Source organism: Canis aureus, chromosome 30 (genome assembly GCF_053574225.1).
Source record: "Canis aureus isolate CA01 chromosome 30, VMU_Caureus_v.1.0, whole genome shotgun sequence".
In the NCBI taxonomy this organism is placed as follows: Eukaryota; Metazoa; Chordata; class Mammalia; order Carnivora; family Canidae; genus Canis; species Canis aureus.
In genome coordinates this window covers 43,404,706-43,427,762 of record NC_135640.1, presented here as the reverse complement: position 1 = coordinate 43,427,762, position 23,057 = coordinate 43,404,706, and the positions used below count along the sequence as shown (strand labels likewise).

The 23,057-nt window shown below is 55.9% G+C and overlaps 1 protein-coding gene across 20 annotated transcripts in view; it reads right to left on the bottom strand.

Moving 5' to 3' along the window:
* The window catches only part of PCBP3 (poly(rC) binding protein 3), a 251,246-nt gene that overhangs the window by 71,894 nt on the left and 156,295 nt on the right, over positions 1–23,057 (bottom strand). The window contains exons 3-4 of one of the 20 annotated variants that reach the window (XM_077879442.1): positions 12,880–12,966; positions 10,048–10,177 (exon numbers count right to left, since the gene is read on the bottom strand). The exons of 18 other annotated variants lie outside the window; for them this stretch is intronic. The gene's annotated coding sequence lies outside the window, so the exon portion shown is untranslated. Of the gene's footprint in view, positions 1–10,047; positions 10,178–12,879; positions 12,973–23,057 lie in introns of those variants that run through there. One more of the 20 variants, XM_077879441.1, reaches the window with a different exon arrangement.

The window sequence follows — 23,057 nt, the reverse complement described above, 5'->3', positions numbered from 1 at the left end:
TAATGAAAAGAACATCAGAGTGAGGAGGTTGGGGTTCTCGACAGCAATGCAGAAGCAAAGCAACACTTTTTAAGACACTAAAGTGAAAAAAAAAAATAAACCAAGCATTTTATGCAGCTAAATTACAGCTGTGCTGCAAAGGCCACAGATAAAAAGATGTGAACGTGCAGGAACCCCGGGAACATTTTCCTGCAGAGCCTACCCCGAAGAACCCAACATGAGTGGGTTCCAGCCAACCGCGAGGTAAGTGGAGAAGCTATGTCACAAGAAGTACGGTGACAAGCATCGGGTACATTTAGCTCTAGAACCTGAACTAAATGACGCAGTTGGTGGTGACAGAGTAACGTATAAACGTTCCATGTGATGGAGATAAGGAACCGATAAAGCTAATAACGTGGGAGAAGAGGTGGGGGAGTATCGAGGGGAGCCTTAGAGCCCCCGAGAGGGAGAGAAGCGGCTCCCAGCTCCCTCTAACCCCCAGGAGAGCACATCAATAGACGAGGGAAAAGAAAAAAAGAAAAGAGAGGTTTTTGTGAATTATATAGACAATATTGGGATCCCTGGGTGGCTCAGCGGTTTGGCCCCTGCCTTCGGCCCAGGGCATGATCCTGGAGTCCCAGGATCGAGTCCCACGTCGGGCTCCCTGCATGGAGCTTGCTTCTCCCTCTGCCTGTGTCTCTGCCTCTCTCTCTCCCTAGGTCGCTCATGAATGAATAAATAAAATCCTAAAAAAAAAGCTATATAGACAGTAGTATAAAGCCAATAATTAATAAATAAATAAATAAATAAATAAATAAATAAATAAATAAATAAATAAACTTTCCTAATAAGAATGAAAAGGGACGCCTGGGTGGCTCAGTGGTTAAGTGCCTGCCTTCGGCCCAGGTCATGATCCTGAAGTCCCACATTGGGTTTCCTGCATGGAGCCTGCTTCTCCCTCTGCCTGTGTCTCTGCCTCTCTCTCTCTCTCTGTCTCTCGTGAATAAATAAAATCTTAAAAAAAAAAAGAATCAAAAGAAATATGAACAAAAAGGAAATGTTTACTAAGTTGAGGAGCTCATTTACATATACACACATATATTTATTTATATTTTCAAGAACAAATAATGGAAAGAAAGACAAAAGCTACCTACCTGTGAAGGGAGGAATCTGGATGGAAAGGGGTGGACATGAGACTTTTCTGAATAGACTCCAATATATTTTTACTTTATTTTATTTTTTTTAAAGATTTTATTTATTTATGACAGATACACACAGAGAGAGAGAGAGAGAGAGAGAGAGAGAGGCAGAGACACAGGCAGAGGGAGAAGCAGGCTCCATGCAGGGAGCCTGATGTGGGACTCGATCCCGGGACTCCAGGATCACGACCCGGGCCGAAGGCAGTGCTAAACCACTGAGCCACCGAGGCTGCCCATATTTTTACTTTAGAATCATATAAATGTTTACATAATCAAAAATAAGAATTTTTTAATCCCCCCCCCAAAAAAAGTATACATGAAGCTGGTGACATAACCACACAGACAGAAGAACTGTGGCAACTGACTTTAAAGCACAGGAATCTGTCTCGATCTTCTCAGGGATGGACAGACATGCCAGGAAATCTTGATTAGCCATTTGTGGGCACCAGTAATACTCCAAACTGATTATATGTACATTTAGGGTAAAGCACATAAGTAATAATGCTAATAAGACAAAAGAGAAACAAGTACTAAATTTAAAAATTTTTAAGTAGAAACTCTGCGATCTTACATTTGACTGAGAACTATTTCTATGAACTCACTTTCCCCTTCTTTTCCCCTCCTTCACTCTCTCCACTAAAACTATGAAAAAGTGATGACGCTCAATTGCAATAAGCACCCTTAATGCCTAGACTATGGTCTCTAAATATCATTCCCCAACCAGGGCGAAGTAGGGCTCTGAGGAAATTAGCTGATTCCAGGAGATCTGGGAAAGCAAGCATCAGAGAGGAGAATAGGACGTGTCACGTGACAGAGTCAAGGAAACCGTCAAAGACCGGTGTGGTCATATCCACGCGGAAGCCCGCAAACACGGAACAATCTGAGTAAAGAGAAGAATAGTTGCAAGAGAACAAACGTACCATCTACGTAAAATCCATATGTTAATAATAATGCTTTACACAGAAAGAAAAAAAAAGCAGGAAGAGAAACAAAACCCATAGGACGGTGAAAAAAACATTTAAAAAAAATAATTAAATCCAAAGAAGGAAAGAAACAGGTCTCCTGCCTTTCCGGTAGGAAGCATATTTTAGGTGACCAGACAGCCCCAGGGAGTGAGGAGATGTCACCGCATATGGAATAATCCCAGCTCATCCACGTGGAAAGGGTTCCACGGCTGGCAGGTCACTGTTCCACCCGCCCTGACGGAGCAGTGGGTCTGGAGGCAGTGACCGGCGGCCCCAGGGAACCCGCGACAGCCGCCGCGCCCACAACCTGGCTCCCCCCACGGGGCAGCACACGGCAGTGCCTGAGTGTGCTCGTCTGGAAAACACGGCTCAGGAGGAACAAAGCCAGGTTCTATGATGTGGGGAGGATGAGGGAGGTGCTCAGTGACCCTGCAAGGACACAGCGGCCGAGCCCGGGACATGGGACGGCCCGAGAACCACGTGGCCACGGGCGGTGAAGGCCAGGCCCGCTGCGCCACTTCCTGTGATTTGACACGAAGTCACAGGGGAGCCCAGGTTCGAGGGCAGGGAGCGCTGACCCCATGGGAGGGAAGGAGAAGTCCTGATACGGTGGAAGCAGGGGGCTGGGCCTGCTGCACGGAGGCCACGGCACGCGGACGGTCCACGGTGAGGCGGCGGGCGGGACGGCAGCGCAGGACAGTGCAGGCAACAGGCAGGACGGCGGAGGGCGTTCCGGAGGTGCCGACGCGCTCGCAGCCACGCTGTGTGGGGGTCATTCTGGCTCCAGGGGGGCCGTGACTGGTCCCATGACTGTGGCAGTCGGGACAGGGGCGCCTTCAGGATCAGATGACATGGAGCCACTCTGAGGCTCCGTCAATGGGGCCTGCGACCCCCCGCAAGCCTGCCAGATGGCAGCAGTCGGCTCCTGGGGCAGCGGGGGCACAGGGCAGGGCGAGGGGAGCATGACGCACGGTGATGACCGCCCCCCGCCCCCTGCCCCTCTCACGGGCCCGTCCTTGCCTGGCGAGCTCATGATGCGTCTGGCCCGGCCCGGCCGCTGCCCCGACGCCGCGCAGTCGGCCACACGTGGCTCAGCGGAGCCCGCTGCACCGGCCAGTGCCTGCCGAGCTCGGGGTCGGCCCGTCCGCGGTCACGCCGCCGCCACGGAGCAGCACAGCCCCGGAGCTCCGGCCCCCGCCTTCCTGGACTCGGCCTCCGGGCTCGGGGCTGGTCGGGCAGCGCTCCCCGGGTCGCGGCGGGCAAGCCGCGGCCGCCCCCTTGGCTGTTCGCCCGGCAGACGCACACTCCTCCCGCGAGGACCGTCCTCCCGGGGCCGGGCGCAGGGCGGACGGGTCACAGCAGCCGCAGGACGAGCGCGGCTCCGGGGCAGGTGGGGGAGCCCTGGGGGAGCTGGGGGGCCCGAGCGAGCCCCGCCGCCTCCGGGCCGCCCCTCGGGGCTGTCGTGCAGCGCGGTGGCACCTCCGGCCGCCCGGCCTCCTGCCCCCGCCGCCGCCTAGCTCGGCGTCCGGCCGGTACACCGGGGCCTTCGGATGCGCCGCTCCGCTCACGTCCCCATCTGGGCGAGGCTCCCGAGCCGCTGCCGTGTCCAGCGCCGCCGCGAGCAGCGCCTCAGCCTCCGCGCCGAGGCCCGGGAGGACACGCCGCGGTCGGTCTCCGGGAGCTGCTGCGTCCGCGCACACCGGCCGGCCGGTGCCGGGGAGCCAAGAGCCTGGACCTGCCCCCCCCCCCGTCCCCCCATCAGGAGGGCAGCGTGCACGGCCTGGGGCAGATCCAGCTCCAGACCCAGGCTGGTAGAGAAGCGCAGGCCTCTAGGTGGTGCGTGCGCCATCGCAGGCGACTAGGCACAGGTCCCAAGTGAGCCACGGACAGCGCACACCTGTGCCGGGCGTCACGCTGCGGAGCACACACCCGGGGTGCACCGGGACCCGCGGCCGGGCGTCCCCGCCCCCGTGTGTCAGGGCCCACGGCCTCGGGCCTCCTCAGTCGGGGCCTCTGCAGGGGGACCCAGGGAAGGGGACCGTAATGGTCGCCAACCTCCGAGAGCCAAGGACGTGGGGCGGCCTCTGCCCAGGGGTGCTGACACCCCACTCCCTCCGCTCACCGACCACGACCCGGCGCGGCCTGGCCTTCCCTGCACGTGGGCTTTCACTCGGGTGACCACATGTCGTCTGACGTGTGCTCGCTGGTCCACGTGGCCTGAATTTGTCTCCAACATTCAAAAACCAGACTTCACATTCGAATCCCATGAATGAGGGGGAACGGGGGAGCCCCCGGGAAGCGTGTGCTCAACGCGCCTGCCGCACGCCGGCCGTCCCCATCCACCTCCGCCTGGGCCCCCAGAGTCCCATCCCCGGACGGTGCCGGTGCCGGGGGGCGGGCAGGGGTCTCTGCGAGGCTGCGGGCGGCCACCTCCCCAGAGCCCACGAGCCGACGGGCCGTCGTGCTTGCAGCTTGTGGAACAAGGTGTCATCCCGGGTGAAAGCCGAAGCTCTTCAGAATCCCGCTGTGACCCCCACGTTACGGAGAAGCAAGACCTCAGCGGCCGACTCCCTGTCTGCATCCACAGAGGACTCCCTCCCTGGTCGCCGTAAATGAATTTCGGAGGCTGGAGGACCCAGACAAGCTGACTAACCAGTTCTGCCAAATTCCGTAAAACGAGGCAGGACCCCAGAAGGCTTCCAGCGCTTCCCTTCCCTAAACAGATCGAAGTACGCCCCCTTTGTCTCCTCAAGAGCCAGGCGTCTGGCGCTCAGGGCGCTCGTCGGCCTCGTGGGCCACACGACGTCGGCACAAGCCGGGAGGCCCCGAGGGTTGCGGGCGCTCCGCAAAGGCTGTGGCCTCTGCTACAGCTCCCCTGGCAGCACGTTCACTCGCGGGGAGGACGGGAAAACAGGATCACGCGCTAGTGCTCCGGACCCCGTGGGACGGGTGCTGCGCTGGGGGCAGGGGGGCTGCAGGAGGGCAGGGGCCCCCGGGACGGAGGATCGGCCATGACGCGGCAGCCCCCGCATCACCGGGACAGGCTTGCCGGGTGCGGGTCCTCCGTTCCGGGCCGAGGAGCAGAGCTGGGCTGCAGGAAGCCCGGAGGCTGCACGCGGGGAAGGACCTTCCTCCCGGGAGAAGACAGCAGGCAGCGGGACACCCGCTGCCCAGGAGGGGTGGGAGGGGGGACCAGGCTGCGCTGGGGCAGGAGAAGGGGGGACCCCGGGTGAGGGCAGGAGCACAGAGCTCCTCGTTTCTGCACAACAGTGACGGGAGCAGATGGTGATCACGCTCCTTTGATTCCCTTCCCTTTTGGAAAAGGCTTAGTCATGAAATGTTTGCAGCATCTTAAATTTGGCTTATAAACGTCGTTATTGTGCCACGCTCCCCCATCGTTACCTATCTTGTTTTATTAAAAATATGATTTACACGACTGTCCAAAGACGGGGATCACTTGCACAAGCAGGGGAGGGAGCACAGTGGGCACAGTGGGGCCGCTCCTGCCCTCTCCCCTGGCCGTGGGTAGTGCACAGAGGCTGTCTGCCCCCACTGAGGGCTGATCTGAGCCCTGGGGAAGATGTGGCTCACAGCTGGGCTCACTGGCACGCACATGCCCGCCAGGAGCCTGGGGACACGGAGGTCCCTGAGCTCGGGATGGTGCCTGGGGACTCAGGCTGCCCACTTGCCCAGGGAAGCCTACCTCTTGGGGCACTGGGGACCCGACGTCACTGGGCAGACGGGCACAGACAAGGACCCGGAGACAACAGGAGGCTGCAAAGCTCCATGAGACACACGTGAGGCCCTGGCTGGGGGCCCGGCCAAGCCCGTGAGGCCTTGCTTGTTGCCCACCCACCTAACCAGCGCTTCCTACACCACGGATTGGCTCCTCTGCGGGAGCTCGGGCCCGACACACGGTTTCCCGCCCACGACCCAAGACATGGCCCAGCCACTCCCCCACCTCCAGGCGTCTTGTCTGGGCTCCCAGCAGCCTTGCAGACCACCACAGCGGCCAGCGTGCAGAGGCCACTCCTCTGCTCACCTGTGCCCTCCCTCTGAATGCTGGCGCATTACGTCCCCCCCCCACCTAAAATCACTCCCAGCCCGGAGTAAAGGCGTAGTGCACAGATTCTGCATAAGTGAGAAGAGAAGGAGAAGAGGAATCACAGTACGAGCCCTGGTGCACCCTGACAGCAGGGTGAGGCCACGGCCAGCCGTGTGGCCGAGGAGGAGGAGCAAACCTCTGGACCCTCTCATCACGGCCCACCCGACACGGCCTGGGACCCCCAGGGTGCTTGGCCTGTGCCATCACTCTCTTGGGCAGGGGCAGAAGCTGCAGAAGGGCTTGGGTCATTTCTCACAACACCCGGAGGGAAGGCCAGAGCCATGCAGGGCTGACCATGGCCAGCAGCCTCCCCAGAGTGAAACACAAAGTGCCCTGTCCTGTCCCAGGGCTGGCAACAGAGCCAGGCAGATGGCCTTCCAGCCATCAGCTCAGGGGAGGTGGGCAGGCCCCAAGCACGGCTCAGGGGCGGGCGACAAAGGACGCAGGGTGGAGGACAGGAGCCAAGGAATGATGGAAGGATTTCCTCCAGGTGACACTGACGTCAGAGGGCCTGTGTGCTCGGCAAAGCCTCGGTCCCCCCTCCCCTCCCATCCCTGTGTCGTGCTTGGCCATACACTTGCTCTTCCCAACCAAAAGTGAGCAAAGGTGGCACATGCCACTCTGTGTTCCGGTGACAAACATCCCCCTGATGTCCAGCAGGACCGCAGTGGACCCAAAACCGATGGCGACCACAGCGCAGCCCAGGCCATGCTGACTGTTACGGCAGCCACCGGGGGGCCCGGGGCCACCACCCCAGGAGCAGGGAGGGAGTGAGGAGTGACGGCAGAGGCTGGGACGATGAGGGAGCACACAAGCGTCAGCACCATTACTGCGTGCTGGAGCAGAGCTCCGGTTTCCGGAGGAGCTTGGGGCTGCAGGCAGAGCGTGTAGGGCAGCTGGGGGCACGCCTCGTCGCAGAGGCTGTATTTGAGAAGGGACAAGAAAGACACCCGGGGGTGTGGGGGTGGGCTGGTGTGAGCGCAAACGGGAGGGACGGAAGGGGCTGACCAGGCGGCCTGGGAGCGCGGGGGTGCAGCGCGGTGCCCACAGCGGGGGGAGCCGTCCTCAGCACCCTTGGCCTCAAGACTTCCTTGGTCTCATAATAGTCACTGTGGACGCCAACCACGTACTTTTGATTATGTGGGTTGTATCCATCATCACTCACCTTGTTAGAAATGAAAACTACAACTTTAAATATTTTATTAATCATTAATAGTAAATATTAAATATATAACATTTAACATTATATTAATATTAATATAATTATAATATATAATTATATAATAATTACACATTATATTATACTATATATTAATATATTATACATATTAATTATATTATATATTATATATTATATTATATTGTCTTATATTATAATTACATAATAGAGAGATATATAATAATTACATATTATTATATTATATTATATATTATATTTTATATTATAAAAAATATATTATATATGATATATATTATATATTACATGTTATAATTATATAATACATAATTATATAACTACATATTATGTTATTATATTATATATTATTAATATATTATGTATAATATTAATTATATTATATATTATATATTATATACGGATTATATGTTACATATATTATATATAACATACATTATATATAATATATAATTACATATTATTATATTATATAATATATAATTATAATATAATAATTATATAACATAATTGATATAATTTAAACTTTTTTTTTTAATTTTTATTTATTTATGATAGTCACAGAGAGAGAGAGAGAGGCAGAGATACAGGCAGAGGGAGAAGCAGGCTCCATGCACCGGGAGCCTGACGTGGGATTTGATCCCGGGTCTCCAGGATCACGCCCTGGGCCAAAGGCAGGCGCCAAACTGCTGCGCCACCCAGGGATCCCAATATAATTTAATATAATATAACATCATGATATTTAACATAATATTAATTATAAATGTTTTATTATTTTATTAATTTTAAATTATTTTGTTAATTCAGTTAACGATAGTAGCAAACCCACGCAAGTTAACTGTATTTTCCCAAACCAGAACTTGCCGAGACCGTGGCACAGGCCCACATTTTCATCCCTCGGTACGTCTGCCCGGGAAGACACAGCCGCGTCCTCCCACCTGCCTCTGTGCTAACCCGTTAGGTGCGCTCGTTCGGGCTGAAATGCGCGGAGCCCACCGGCCCCCACGGACGTGCAGCTGGAGGGGGGAGCGCTATGTCCACAGCCGTCTCAGTAACTGGGGACGCTCTCCTTTGCCAGGACACCGAAGCTCAAGCGGCCACCGCTTAAAGGGCAGTGAGCGGAGAAGGGCGATCTGAACCCAGAGGAAACCGTGGCAAAGAGCCTCCTCGGCTCTACGAGAAACTACGTAAAAAGCCATTGGTCCACCCCAAATTTTGAGTATACCCTTTACCCGTGCATGACTTCCATGATACCACGTAGGGGCCGTTGGGAAGACACTGGTCCAGCGACCATGCAGCTCCCCAGATACTTCCCTACCCAACATCAAAAAAATCCACATTTGTTAATATCACCACCGAGTTCATCAGAAAAGTCTTATGTCTTAGCTGTGAACGGCAGCAGCTATAAATTTGGGGAAATTCTAACTTTTACTTGAGAGGTCAAAGGTCACCGACGGCAACAACCCCACCAGCTGGGAGTCCCGGAAGCGACGGGCTAACGGGCTAACGTCAGTCTTTTCTGAGAAAACGTCTGTCAAGTAACGCAGTCTACACCGCCGTCCCCCAGGCCAGCAGGTGAGCGCACCAAAGCCGAGTTGTCACGAAGGCGGGTTCCCGCGGGCGAGGACGGCCCCGATTCCCTCTCCCTGCAGGGCTGAAGGCTCCAGGTTTGGTTCACCGGGTCACTTGGCCTTAACTGAGCGCGTCCTACAGCGAGAAGTCGGACGCAGGGCTCAGTGCTCGCAAAGCAGCCATTCCTGACCTCACAGATCCCCGCAAAGGGTCTCCGGACCCCGCCAGGGCGGCCCCCAGACCCCAGCTTAGCTACTCCCAGGGCTGGGGCTGGACGGCCGAGCTCAGGCTGGGGGCTCCGGTCACCCCCTCCCCCAGGCCTCTCTCCCGCGCGTGGGAATGGCCACCTTCTCCCCAAGTTCTCGCACGGTTGTCCCTCTGTGCCTGTCTGTGTCCTCGTCTCTTCGCATGAGCCACCTGTCCTCCCGGGTCAGCCACCCTATGACCTCATTTAACCCCCGTCAAGGCCCGGTCTCCAGGTACGGCCACACTGGGGGGTTGGGGGGGGGAACAGTTCAGTCCACGGCACCCCATATCCAAACTGCTTCCAGCCGGGAAGTGGGGGGAGCAGAAGGCTGGAGCTTTTGTTCCGGCTTTGGAACCCCAGGGCTCCAGAGCGACAGGAGGCAGATGGGGAGCTCACTAAGCCCAGGCTGGGATGCGCTGAGCTGTTGGTCGTCTGCCTCACGGGGAAGGAGGGTGTAAGCCACCGTGAGCAGAGTGCAAACTGCGGTGGCCGTATTACCTATCACTCCCGTCCCGGAGAGAGGTCAGGCCACGTGTGTAATGTCTCCTGTGGGAAGAAGTTTCACCGGCCTGTGTACAGCGGTCCTGCTCCCTTCCTTCCACTACTGATAAGGAAAGGGCGAGGGTACAGGTCACGCCGCTCACGTAAGAGCCACAAGTGTGGTCGCTGATATTAAGACTCAGGTGACAGACTTCTGGGAAAGACCCGGGCAATCTCCCCCCCTTGTAGGAAGGGAACACTGTCCCCGTCCTAACCAGAGGGTAACCAGGTAACCCTTCACTTACCCTCTGGTTTCATGCTTTTTTCTCAAATGACTTCTCCTTTTCTCCAGGAACTCTATGTTTGTACTAGGGCCTCATCTACTGATATAGGTCATCACGCATTTAGGGGAAAGGATGCTCAGGCGCTTTACTGCTGAAAATAAACCAAAACCATTAATTGGGCTTTTGCTAACCAGAGCCTGGGGTGCACACAAACAAATGAGGGTTCCATATGGGAACTCTGAAGATACACGTGACCAGATTCCCCTGATTTCAGGCCTTATCTGGGAAGCGCACATATGGGCCGGCCACCCGGGGCTCTGAGCCTGCCCCGGGGCATTATGAATGACCACAGGGAGTCTGAGACACGTAAAAGGATGGAGACTGGCCCTGGAGGTCACAGCCCAGGGAAGCCGCCTCCACAAGCAGCACAAACCTACCCATAGATCCCTAGATACCAGTTTGTACCCTAGACGATGGCTGAGCCGCCTAAATATTCATTCGGTGCTAGTCCAGAAGAGGGGGAGGGTCGGGTTGCAGGTGCAGGTCAGGGTGGCTCCTAGAGTGTTAGCCCATCTCATTGCAGGACTGGCCACCAAGGGATGCCCTGTAAGGGACAGAGAGCTGGTGTGTGGGGACCCTCAGAGGCCCCTCTCTATGACACGTATGGGAAAGTATGGGATTCATGGGATGGGAAACAGGCCATCCTCATGAGGAGTCCTTTGGATTGTGTAATGCAAAACTGGGTAGTCTCCCCTTGCAAAGCTTTTCTAGTGTTTTTTTTACGGGTTAAAAACTGTGGGTTCTTCAAGGCAAGGTAAAACAAGGTGGGACCTTTGCAGCACAACCTCCAAGGCAGGGTATTTCGGTCCATATGCCAGGCACCCACCTAGGAGGCAATAGGGACATGAGGGGGTGCAGCAGCATCTCTTCTACGGGGCCTGTAATGGCAGGCGGCATAGTGACCGTGGTCCAGGGATGGCTTGGTCGCTCGGACGTACCCTTTGTGGGACGCCACCCGGGTGTCCGTGGGTAATGGATCTTCTCTCTTCTTCAGTTCCCAAGGACTCTCCCTTGGGGATGCCCTTTAACTCACTGGAAATAATCTGGATTGCAAAATTTAGGGAAGGACTGAGCTCCTGTAACACTCCCTGTCCTCAATAGGATCTATCAGAAAACAGGGCTCTACCTCCTGACAGACTGGATGATAACTATCCACGTAGGCCTCCCCGGAACAAACCGGGTTGCTGGACGAGGCCAGGCCCTCCCTGGCAAACGGGACGCTGACTCTTATTCTCTCTCACTGTTCCTCCTAATACATGTGGGGGCTTCTCCCTCATTTCCCCGGTTAACGGCTGTAACTAAAACCAACTAGCTCCGGTTAGTCTCAAAGTTTCCGTGGATAATGGTTAAGATAGCTGTGAGTCTTTGGTGACCTGAAACTTTAAAGTTTTGCTTGGGTAATAAATTGGGATTAAATTCATTGGACACCTAGGTCCTTTCCAAACGGGATAAAGTACTAAAGCCCTGACCACTGGACACAGGCTTGAGCTTTTGACTTCTTATTGCAAAGAAACGGAATCTGCTTACATCTGCTTTGTACTGAACGCATTCCTCAAACCACCCTCTAAAGAGCTCTGGTGCGACAGGTCACAATTGGTGGCTCCTTAGTCTTCCCTGGAGGCTAAGGTTTCTTTTTTTTTTTTTTCCTTTTTTTTTTGGAGGCTAAGGTTTCTAAGAGGGCGGAACTCTGCTAAGGGGAATTATGACTCCTGGGAATAATGGGAGCAATTCTGTGTGGAAGAGCAGGCGACGTGTAGGGGAGATGTGACGAGTGCATTTCTGTTCAAGGTAAAAGAAGGTAATTCTGTCCCAAATAAGACTGGTTGTTTGGGGGGAAAAAAAGGCTTGGGGCAAAATCTAAATGCACAGGAAAGTTGTAGGAGATTGTGAAGGAGACCTCTGGAAGGAAATGTTATACGTGGTCAGGAGGGACTAGGATCGAAACGAATGATTTCAAAGGTACACTGTAGAAGACTGAAATTCCACTTACAGTTAAAAAAAAAAAAAAGAGTTTTCTTAAATTGATGGTTTCCTTTTGGTTAAGACTTTTAGGAAAAAAATACAGGCTTTTGATATCCTTAAAATCCTAAACTAAAATGGGTAAGAGTTTCTAGAACTAACTAAAGCTGCATTTAAACTGAACAAAGAGGGGATCCCTGGGTGGCTCAGCGGTTTGGCGCCTGCCTTTGGCCCAGGGCGTGATCGAGTCCCGCGTCGGGCTCCCCGCATGGAGCCTGCTTCTCCCTCTGCCTGTGTCTCTGCCTCTCTCTCTCTCTGTGTCTATCATGAATAAATAAATAAATAAATAAATAAATAAATAAATAAATAAATAAATCTTAAAAAAAAATAAACTGAACAAAAATTAGAAACATGGTCCTAAATGAGCTAATAAGCAAATGATTATAGTTTTGTGACCTGTTTAAAACACTGCTGGTTCTCTAATGTTTGGTCTTTCGGGTTAAGAAAACTTAAGATAACTATGACTTACAGAAACGTAATAAAGAGTGTGCATTTGTAAACAAACTGAGGCATTTAACTTTTCTCTCTACTCGAACACTCTCAAATTCAGAAAGGTCCCAGTAACCACTCTTTCTTCCATGGCAATTATAGTGATTTACATAAATTCCGTAAGAATCCGTTCGGGACACCCTTAAAAACATTGGTTATTTTACCGAGGCCTTGACTGCAGTGTCGTATCTGAGTGAGACAAGCACAGACTCAGGACCAGATGGCTTTAAGGGACTAAGGTTGACTTTACGAAATGTGGAGCCACGAAGCCCCTTGGAAATGTACCTGGTTACAGAGTTCCCAGCGGCCTCGCCAGGTGAGCAGAGAATGTCACTTCCTTGCAGGTGCAGGAAACTGAGGATACCTGGAGACCTTGAAAAGGAATTCACCAGCTCAAATCGACAGGTATGTCTCATGGCAAGTACTTGGCTTCGCTTCTGGCCTAAAGAGGTACTAAAAGTACAACCTAGAGATTTCTTATAAAAAGGGCGCCTGGGGGGCTCAGTGGTTGAGCATCTGCCTTCAGCTCACGTTGTGACCCCGGGATCCCGGGTTCGAGTCCTGCATCGGGCTCCCCGCCTGGAGCCTGCTTCTCCCTCTGCCTGTGTCTCTGCCTCTCTCTGTGTCTCTCGTGAATAAATAAATAAAAATCTTAAAAATTTTTTAAAAGGTTCCAGCAAAGCAAATTTTAAAGATCTATACAAACAATTGCTATTCTTGCTGAGCGTATGTAAATAATTAAAACACGCTTGTTAGGTGCCTGGGTGGCTCGGTCGGTGAAGCGTCTGCCTTCGGCTCAGGTCATGATTCCAGGGTCCTGGGATCGAGTCCCACGTCGGGCTCCCTGCTCAGTGGGGAGCCTGCTTCTCCCTCTGCCCCCCCCCATCCTCCTCTTGTGCTCTCTCCGTCTCGCTCACTCTCTCTCTCCAATAAATAAGTAAAATTTTCAAAACGAAAACAAGTTTGTTAAAATTGGGACTCGTTTTGCAAACAAATCAGTCTTGACTTGGCTATCTCTAACGATGAGGGTTATGATGGAGAGAAATTACGTTTCAGTTAACTCACCTTTACGGATGTTAAAGCCCAGTTCTTTTTTTTTTTTTTAATTTTTATTTATTTATGATAGTCACACACACAGAGAGAGAGAGAGAGGCAGAGACACAGGCAGAGGGAGAAGCAGGCTCCATGCCGGGAGCCCGACGTGGGATTCGATCCTGGGTCTCCAGGATCGCGCCCTGGGCCAAAGGCAGGCGCCAAACCGCTGCGCCACCCAGGGATCCCTAAAGCCCAGTTCTGATTATCTTTGAATCTCTGCTGCTTGCGTAAGCCAGACAGCTCGGGATGAGCTTCAGGGAAACTGACCCGATAGCCCGGGCCGCCTCCTTGGCGGGACTCCCAGGTCACCCCACATGTTGTTAACGTTACAGACAACTCCTGCAAGGCGTCCCAGTGAATGGGGACATTTGTGATCAGTTAAATGAGGTCGAGAGATCCACTGGTGTATTTGATGGACTTGGTATTTGGGGATCTTACCTAGTAGGTGTGATCATGATTTTGAGCTTGATATTGGTCTGTGCTTATCTTTTGCATATGTTGATGCACGTACCGCCTGCCGTCGTCACCCCCCACTGCCCCAGCCACGTATCACAGGCCCCTGGTCCGACCCCTGGATGGACTCTAACTGCCGTACGGCCTGTCGCCCCCATTGCAGCAGGCAGCAGCCAGAGCACTCAGCATCCCATTCCCTAACGGGGAAGACAGGGTCAAGGTACAGGCAGGGAGACACGGGGGGCCCCCGCCAGGCCGAGTCCTACGCCAGAGCGAGCAAGAGCTAAGGGAGCGGCCAGACCACCCGGCCCCGGCGTCAGAGAGCACGTTTCTTTGGCGGCCACGCCGTCATCACGGGGAACGACCAGATCTCGAAGACGGGAGTCCTTACGGGGTCAGCGGCAGTGCTCGTTCACACCAAGACGGCAGTGGCCTCAAGGCCACAGCTTCCCGGCCAGGTTTTGGATAACACACGGGCCCTAAACACCCTCGGTGGCAACCCACGAGGACCCCTCACTCTGGAGGGCGTCCCTCCGTTTCTGCTCTCACCCTCACTGAACACGCTCTCGCTTGACCCTCCGGGCCCCGAGATTCCTTCCTGGACCGTGGGGGACCAGAAGCCCGCGACCCTGCAACAGCCGGACGTGACCGTATCCCACCGCCTGGGAAGGCTCACAGCCGACTGCATGGCTCAAAACTAACCTTTGTATTTATGAGCCCCCGGGACTTGGGGCTCTTTAGCTACTGCGGCTCAACCAGGACGGTGAGAAGTCCCCACGGTGCTCCCGGGGCGGCTCCCAGACCAGCAGCACGGGCAGCGCAAGGCTCCGCGCGGCCTCCCCGCTCAGTCGCTCAAATTCCTTCCGGCCTTTTTGTCGCTATGAGTCTGGTCATTTCCTCCACCTGCTGGCGTCCTAGGTTTCTGATGCCTGGGACCAGTCCAGGACGGATGAGGCAAAGGGAACTCCCGGGGACTCAGCACCACGTCCTCCCGGGGTGCCCAGGTCCGCTGGCTGCCCTGCCCGTGCCTCCACCTCTCGAGGTGTTCTGTGCTCGTTGGATATGGAACGCCCGGGGTTTGGGCTGTGCTCAGCACCTTGCTCCCGGAAGCAGAGCCTGCTGACCCGCTTTATGTCCCTGCACAGCCGTCCGCACCTCCAGATGTGACAGGAATGAGTCTGCGGAGCGCGGCCCTGCTCATGTCCCGCGCGTCTCACGTCTCGTGTGGGTCGGCAGTTCTGGGCGCCACGTCCAACCCTCCGCTAACGGGTGGTGCCTGCCCTGCTCTCGTTCGCTTTGTTTCCTCCCCTGCGTTTACTCGTAGATTCGGTTTCGTGGTGAGTGATTTGGCAATAATTGTATCGTAACGTTAGTGGTTAAAATAAGGAAAAATCAGGATCCCCGGGTGGCTCAGTGGTTTAGCGCCGCCTTCAGCCCAGGGCCTGATCCTGGAGTCCTGGGATTGAGTCCTGTGTCGGGCTCTCTGCATGGAGCCTGCTTCTCCCTCTGCCTGGGTCTCTGCCTCTCTGTGTGTCTCTGTCTATCATGAATGAATGAATGAATGAATGAATGAATGAATGAATCTTTAAAAAAATAAATAAGGAAAAATCACACTTGCATCTATTTCTCTGCCAACATCAGACTATGTGGTGACTCCTCCGTGTGAAATGAGATTCCACGCCCGCCCCCACGCCGATGCCCCTTCTGTTGGAGCAGCCGTGCTGTCCTGCCTGATGAAGGCTGCCCCACCCCCCCCGCCTCCACCACCGCTTCGGCTGAGGCATCTCCAAGGAAGGGAGGCTCGTGGTCCAAGCCACCCCGTCTTCTAACTCCCACTTCCCTTCTAATCCCCAGACCTGCCTCTGAAATCCTACTGAAGGGAGGACAGGGCTGCTGAGGACTGCTGCCTGGCCTCAGGGACACTCCCAGGCACCAGGGATGCCCTCTCCAGTTGCCCACCTGTGAAATGCAAGGCTTGGAGGTTTGCAAATATTTCCCCGGGGAGAAGCACATTCCCATCCAGTAAGACTGTGTCTCACAACCCTGGGGAGCCCCTCGGGGACTTCGGATCTTTACCGCTGGGGACACTCGGCTCTCTCCTGAAGGCCCCCAAGTCCGGCATCATCGTCTTGAGGCATCTCCTACATACCCAGGGCCATCTGTGTTCTTGCAGAAGCGACGAGCTGAACTAAGGAGAAGGCCTTGGCGCTTGTGAAAAGCCACTGCCCCACGCGGGCGGCCAGCCCCCTACACCTTTCAGAAAGCCCCCTCCGCCCACACAGACTGGGGGGGACGAAGCCCAGGCAGGGAGGCGAGAGTTTCACCGCGCCGTCCCCACTGGTGATGCTTCGCCGGAAGTAAGCGATCCTGATCGGAAAAATCTGATGACAGGCCAACGTGAGCCTCTGCTTCCACGACTGAGTTGAAAAACTCTAGATATGGCTTCGTGCCCTAAGACTCTCTGAGAACAGGAAGGCTGCGGAGATAAAGGGAAACAAGGGACGAAACAAAAAACAGCAAGAATCTGACTGTTCCGAAGCCTGATTGCAGTTAATCAGCCTCCCTGGAAAGGTCTAAAGTGTTTGAGGGAAGTAACGAGGGATGTGGACCGGGGGGGGGGGAGGGGCGTGGAAAAAATCCCCCCCCCAAACAATGACAAAACTAGACAAAACCGCCAAAAAGTAACCACTTTAGGGTGCTGGAAATTAACCACAGGCACATACATACAGAAGTTGAGAAGCCGTTCTTCCAGAAAACCTACGGCATCTCCGACCCAGTGGCCAACGTGACGGGAGCCTCTCTGCCGGGCATGCAGCCTGTGACACTGGCCCCCGCCCCGGGTGGGGACCCGCTCGCCCACACCGGCCCCATCCCTAGCAATTCAGCCTTGAAAATAAAATCAAGGGATCCCTGGGTGGCGCAGCGGTTTAGCGCCTGCCTTTGGCCCAGGGCGCGATCCTGGAGACCCGGGATCGAATCCCACATCGGGCTCCTGGTGCATGGAGCCTGCTTCTCTCTCTGCCTATGTCTCCGCCTCTCTCTCTCTCTCTGTGTGACTATCATAAATAAATAAAAATTAAAAAAAGAAAAGAAAAGAAAAGAAAATCAAGAACACGGAGCAGAGAGCTCGCGCCGTCAAGGAGACAGATTTCACGATTTTCCAATCCCACGGCACCTGCAATCCCACAGGGCCCACCGGCGCACGGGTCCCGGGCCACGAGCAGCGCGCGGACCTGCTCTGGGTGCGTGGGTGGACGTGTGCGCGTGCACAGGAGCACGTGGCGTGTGGACGCGGTGGCGACGTAACTGTACAGCGAAACCCACGGAGAAACGAGACGCAGGAAGAGCTTACGGGTGAGCTGTGGCTGCTCAGAGACAAGAGCAATGACCGATCCCATCGCCTCCGAGGGATGGGCCGCAGGGCACGTAGGCAGTGCATTGCCAGAAAGGTGGTCCTTGGTGGGGAAGAGGGTGCCTCAACCTGCCGGCAGTAATCCAACCTGGGGAGCGACCGAGTGAAGCGGTATTTTCAGGTGGCGCCGAGCGCGTACTCTGCTTTTGCTCCGTCTGCTCCTGGATCTTGCGGTGTGACCTCCTCCGGCCTGGCCTCTGCTCTGCAGCCGCCTGCCCGCTGGGGGCTCGGGGCTCACATCTCCGTGTGTCAGTTGTGGGCAGGGCAGGGCTTGCCTCAAGGCGACAGGAGCTAGAGGCGACATCTGGCTTTGCCTCGAACCTAAAACCATCTTGTCAGCCCCCTTGTGCACTGGGCATGTGGGGCAGAGGTCAGTCGGTGGGGGCTAAATCCCACCTGGAAGTGCTAGAGATGGCAGAGCTGTGGCGCTCCTCAGGACACGCCACAAGCTCGCTGGGCCGTGGGCCTAGAGGCTCCTGCCACCGTCACCCCCGGCAGCGGCATCGCACCCGCTGAGGCCCCGCGGGCGGCTGCTGGACTGGCCGGTGCTGGAAGTCTGGCACCACGGGGCAAAGGTCCCCAGCCCCTGCAGACGGGGAGCGGGGAGCACCCCGGAGGCAGGGCGCCAGAGTGGCCTGCGCGTGGGAAGAAGGGCCGCACCCCGAGGGCCCTGTGGACCCCGTGCACGACCCCGGCCCCGCTGCACTCCCGGGGAACCTCACGAAGGCGTGGCGCGTCACCCAGACACAGAAAGAGACCCGAACGTCCGTGCTACTGGCACAGCAGCGCCGTGGGGTCAGCGGAACCAGCCGGAGGGGAGCACGACGGTAAGCGGGGGTCACGGGGGAGCTGAGGGGATCCCTTAACAGAGGTGCCGGCACAGCTTGTTTTAAGCCAAAAAGTAAAAAAAAAAAAAAAAAAAATGAAAGACTGATTCTAATCTCGCAAGCGATACGAACACAGATTCTAGCAGAAGTTAAGAGTTAAAGCTGTACTTCCGGCTCAGTCCTCAAGTGAGGGCTGGACAGAGCGACCCCCCGGCAAGAGCCCAGCGACACACGGAGCGGGGAAACCCGACAGACGCACCCGGGCCAGCGGCGCAGGTCGGCGTCAGCAGCGGGAGCCACGTGGAGGGTGTAGGCCCTGGAGGGGACGACCCGGGCACCTCGCCTCTGGGCTCTTCCTGGAAACAACTGGTAGCCCCAACCTAACCCCGAGACACACAGCAGGCAAACCCCAACAGAAGGACCTTCTACAGAATCCCTGGCCCCGGACTCCTGGGACCAACGTCACCTAAAACAGGGAGAGTCTCCGAGACCGTCAGGGAGGAGGGCCCTACACGCTTCCCTAGGGCTCTATGCCCGTCCTGTGTCCTGCGGCCCTACTCCCTGGCTTCGCCGCGCCCCATCAGCGCTATCACTCCCTCCCAGGTTGGCTGAGGCCACTTAGGCCGTCTTAACCTCTGAGAAGCATCATCGTTCACAATTGTGCCCGCTGCGGGGGAGGGGGGGGGCACGGGGACGCTGTGGGTGCACACGGCCGTCACATGGTCCTCTGGCCTGCACGCGCCCCTCCTTGCTGTGCGGGGGGTGGGGGGGACAGTCCCGTCTGGCAGCAAGGCCTGGGAACACGGTGGCCAGGAGCCTGGGGCTGCCCCTTCTGCTGCAGGATGCACTCCGTGGTCAACAGACACTGTGAAAACCGGGAGGGCGGGTGAGGCGCTGGCACGGCTGGGAAGGGCTGTTCCGGCCCGATGCCCTGCCAGGCGGGGAGGGACCCAAGGGCCACCAGCCCTGCCATGAGGGCCGGGGTGGGGGGAGGCAGCTGGGCCCTGGATGTGACGCCAGGGGCAGGCTCAGCGGGCGGTCTCCATCGTCGGCAGGTCGGGCATTCAGCGTGGCCATAGCCCGAGCCCGACACGTGCTCCTCAAGCCCACTGGGCGAGGAGTGGGGAGCAGGAAGGCTGGCTGCCATCCTCAGCAAGGGTCAAAGGCCTGCCTCGGAACTGAAAGGCCCTGTGAGCAGCGTTCAGGTGGGCCCCTCCCCTGCGTTCTCACACGCACCGCGTCAGCCTCCTGGTCTCCAAGAGGAGACTGTTGGCTCCCACACCTGACCTCCTAGTCTGATGGCTAACAGGTGGCACGAGGTGGCCCCTCTCCTGGGGCACTGCCAGTTGAGGACACTCTGTGTAACAGGTACCGACTGCCGGTCAGCAGCTCAGTGAGGGCCTGCTCAGGGGTGGACCTTCCTGGGAGGATGGCCTGCACCGACATGCAGGCCGGGATGGCATTTGGTGCACCGTGACCCTCCGTGTCTGTGGGTTCGCTTCTCACGGCCGTGTGCCCAGGGGCTGCCCCCGTGACTGGCCCCCACTTCCGGTAGCCCCGAGCCCCATCTCTTGTCTAGATCAGCCCAAATGCATGGAGACGGAAGCTCCAGGTCCCCGGGTGGGCCAGACACGAGCAGGGCCCGGGCGGGTGGCGGCTCGTTCCTCCCCAGGCTCCCACGTTGATTTCCCCCGTGGCCCGTACAGGCTCCGTGTGTCCTCGCCAGCTCACGAGTCCATTCCAGAGAACCACCGGCTGCCCGTCCTCTGGCTGTACAAGGAGGCCCAGAGGAGAACCCAGGTTTCTGGATCAGGTCCATCGATGCTCTGCCTGTGACGCTAGGGGCTGCTGTTTAACATTTTTCGGATACCGGACAATATCCCAGCCACCCGGATCCCCATGATTCAACACCAAAGGTGCTCCAGGGGTCTCCAGGCCCCAAACACAGTGTCTCTGACTTAGCCTCTAGACCGGAGGACCGTTAGGCTCATTCTGCACAGCGCTCTATGGAAAGGACTGTCCACGCTACGGAAGGGGACCCCACGAAAGACAGTGTCGTCACGGAAGCCTGGAAGGATTACACCGCTGGAGGTGCCACCGTAGTTATAGAAAAAGCTGTGAAAACCGTGGAGCCTGAAACTCGAGTTCCTGCTGGAGAAAACGGCCCCGGGGTTGAGCAGGACTACATGGGTTTATGACAGAGCCAATCAGGAAGTCGCCAGTGAGCCTGTGGATATGGCACAAACAGGTGAGCGGGGAAGGGTCTGAAGGTCCGGATGTGGGAGAAATTCCAGAGCTAATGGACACCAGAGGAGTGGTGGGAGGAGAGATGATGATCCAGCGGGGAAGAGACTCCCGGGCCAGGGCCGCGCGACGCGGAGAAGGATGCGGAAGGAGCGGGGCCGAACAACCGACAGCTGACTACCACGTTCCGGCAGGAAAGTTCCAATTCTTCGACACTGCTTTTGCCTTTTTTTTTTTTTTTTTTTAATTTCAGTCTTCTTTATTTTTTAAAAAGATTTTTATTTATTTGACAGAAAGCAGAGAAAGGGAGCACGGGCGGAGTGAGGAGGCAGAGGGAGAGGGAGCAGCAGGAGGGGCTCGAGCCCAGGACCCCGAGATCATGACCGGAGCCGAAGGCAGGTGCTTCACCAACTGAATCCCCCAGGTGCCCCATGCTTTGACTTATTGTAGGACACGGGCACTGGACCTAAGCAAACAGCAGGAGGAGGACTGGTGCCATGTATAGAGACATTTTCAGAGGAATGGAAAAGCAAAAAATTCAGAGGAAGTAACACAGTATTTCTGCAAAGTTACACCGGGTACGCTGCCTGTGCTGCCTCCCTCCACACCCTCCAGCCCCGAGACAGCAGGACCCCCGTCCTCCTCCTCCTCAGCCTGTCACCTGGGATACGACGCAGATGAGGTCTTGCATGAGGATCCACTCCCGCCTAGCGACTGGTGAGTCATCCGCAGGCCATACAGGTAATAAACGTATCTGCTGTGTGCAAACCTGTCCACGGGACGGCAGGGACCATGAGACGCTTCCATCCCATCCCATCCCATCCCATCCCATCCCATCCCATCCCATCCCATCCCATCCCCATCTCCCTCCATGGCCCTCCCCATCCCCATCCTATGTGAGACGTCCTAGGCAAGACCCACGGAAGTGGACAGTCTATCCCTTATGCAGGCAAGACGGGAGTCATATTTAGCATATAATAACGCATTGGTTTTCTTTCTGTTTCATAACTTTTTAAATAACTTGCTTTCAAACAATTCCATTTCCATGCAGTATGCCTCTCGTCACAGGTCAGTGGTTTTTTAAGAAATTTAACGATGTTTTCAATGCAACGATCATGAATATGACTGCAATACTTCATGCCATAAACATTTTGTAGCGATCGCTCATTGGCCTTGGGGCCAGGCTTCTGTGAGGCGATGTGTTGATCCCGCTCGGCCACCGTAAGGCGGTCACAATGCTGGATGAACCTATAAACACACAAGAATGTATTTTTCACATTTCCTTTCTGTTCTGATGTCTAGTGTTAGCGGCGCACATAACATCTACGATGTTTTGTATCACGTAGGACGACGCTGACGTAGGTGCTGACAGCCAATACCCCTCGTATGCAGTCGACGTGAACCTACGCTCTGGATAAGCATGGCCGGGCCCGTAAGTGCGCTTCCTTTTCCTCAGGGCTTTCTTCATGGTGTTTCTTTTCCCTACGTCACCTCATTGCAGAACGCAGTATAGACACACGATGCGTGTTAATCAACTGCTATGTCATCAGTAAGGCTTCCGGTCCACAGTGGGCTGTTAGTAGCCAAGCTCTGGGGAGCCTAAGTACACGCGTGTTTCTGATGGGCGGTGGGAGGGCACCAACTCGGTAATTGGGCCAGAGGGACTTCCAACCCCCGGAGCTGGAGACGGTGCCGGAGACGGTGCAGGAGACGGTGCAGGGGATGGTGCCGGGGATGGTGCGGGAGACGGTGCAGGGGACGGTGCCGGGGACGGTGTGGGAGATGGTGCAGGGGACGGTGCCGGGGACAGTGCAGGAGATGGTGCAGGGGATGGTGCCGGGGACAGTGCCAGAGATGGTGTAGGAGATGGTGTAGGAGACGGTGCGGGGGACGGTGCTGGGGACAGTGCCGGGGACAGTGCCAGAGACGGTGTAGGAGACGGTGCAGGGGATGGTGCAGGGGACGGTGCAGGAGACGGTGCAGGAGACGGTGCGGGAGATGGTGCAGTGGACGGTGCAGGAGATAGTGCAGGGGACGGTGCCGGGGACAGTGCCGGGGACGGTGCGGGAGACGGTGCAGGGGACGGTGCGGAAGACGGTGCGGGAGATGTTGCAGTGGACGGTGTAGGGGACGGTGTAGGGGATGATGCAGGGGACGGTGCAGGGGACGGTGCAGGGGACTGTGCAGGAGACGGTGCAGGAGACGGTGCAGGGGACGGTGCGGGAGACGGTGCAGGAGACGGTGCAGGGGACGGTGCGGAAGACGGTGTGGGAGACGGTGCAGTGGACGGTGCAGGGGACGGTGCAGGAGACGGTGCAAGGGACGGTGCAGGGGACTGCAGGAGAGCCTGGAGGAAAGGAGTGAGCAGACCCCACGAGCCACATCCTCACCACTGGGCGGCAGCAGAGCTCCACGGCCCCGCTGCGGGCCTT